The sequence below is a fragment of the Penaeus vannamei genome, chromosome 39 (genome assembly GCF_042767895.1).
Source record: "Penaeus vannamei isolate JL-2024 chromosome 39, ASM4276789v1, whole genome shotgun sequence".
NCBI lineage: Eukaryota > Metazoa > Arthropoda > Malacostraca > Decapoda > Penaeidae > Penaeus > Penaeus vannamei.
Window position 1 is genome coordinate 5850019 of NC_091587.1, and position 1421 is coordinate 5851439.

The following is a 1421-nucleotide window of genomic DNA, read 5'->3' on the forward strand; positions in this document are numbered from 1 at the left end:
TTCACAATTTATATCGCATTATTCACACCACAATTCACAACCCATAATATCATTATAACCATTAGTAATTCATATCATACTTCAAATAATCAATATATGAAAAGTATACGACAGCTATCATAATCGTTTTAGTAATTCGGATCATAATTATTCATACCATGTTAAGGAATACTATTCTGTCCCACTTTGTTTTTAGTCCCCCTTCCCCCCCCCCCCCTTCGTGCGCACGTATCAAGGGAGACAAGTAGGCTGAATGACTGGCTTGGAGACTCGTACACCAGGCAATCCTAGGACCTAGATCCTGGAATATCATCTACTAGAATCTCGTTCATAAACTCCAATAATCTAGGACCTACATCCTGGAATATCCTCTACTAGAATCTCGAGAGCGTTCATAAACTCCAATAAGGTAGAGTTAGACATCATCACAAGCAACGGAAGGCCTGGAAACCGCTACGTACAACAACAACAACAACAAAAAGAAGAATCAATAGGGCACGTGAAGCTATTTGATATCATTACCGTAAGGCTTGAACCGGTTACTACCAGCAGAAGGCTTAGGTTCTGCGTCCGTTGGCAGCCGAGTGAGGAAATCATCGCAGGTCAAATCTATAATTTCTGGATCAAAGCATAACAATAAAACCATAGGGAACTTTAAAGCATTATATACTACATATACAGAGCACAGACTCGAACACAGACCACATGGAATCAGAAAGAACCGTAGTACCTTTTATCTCTAAACATAAACTACAGGGCAACATATATCACTGAACATTAAGAACATAGATAGCAGAGAACGTAGAAACACAGAATCCATAATACAGTATATCCTTGAACAAGAGGAACACAATTTCTTGACCAACTAGCAAGAAATAAAAATAATAATTTGCTCATTCCGCCTTATATTGCATCCCTGGCTTGCAATGCAACAGCTGGATTGCACCTAAGCTATAAATCAAGAACGGAAAGAAATCGGTAACCTATTTGACGGATTTTACAAGATTTGTTACATCAGGCAAGACCAAATCCTGACTGGCACGGTATGGCAGGACACGCTCCGTCAACACACAACATTCACATACAACATAAACTATAATGCCAATATAAATAAATCGCAAATATGAACATCCCGACTGATGACATTACGGTAAAAAAAAAAAAGCAAAAAAAAAATGGAGATATATGCTCGTAGGAAATCGATGCGTTTTGTAACACGAAGCTAAAATTTATCGATCACGGGGACGGGTTATTACCTTCAGACCTTCAGCTCTGTCTTCATACATTCATTATCACCCTCCAGCCGCTCCTACAACCGATTCTACAACACGTGTTCCTTCTCCTCGTCTACATGTAGGTCATGTGTTATGGAAATCATTAGCATTATGTATCGGAATTGTCGATAGTACGATTTTCTTTGG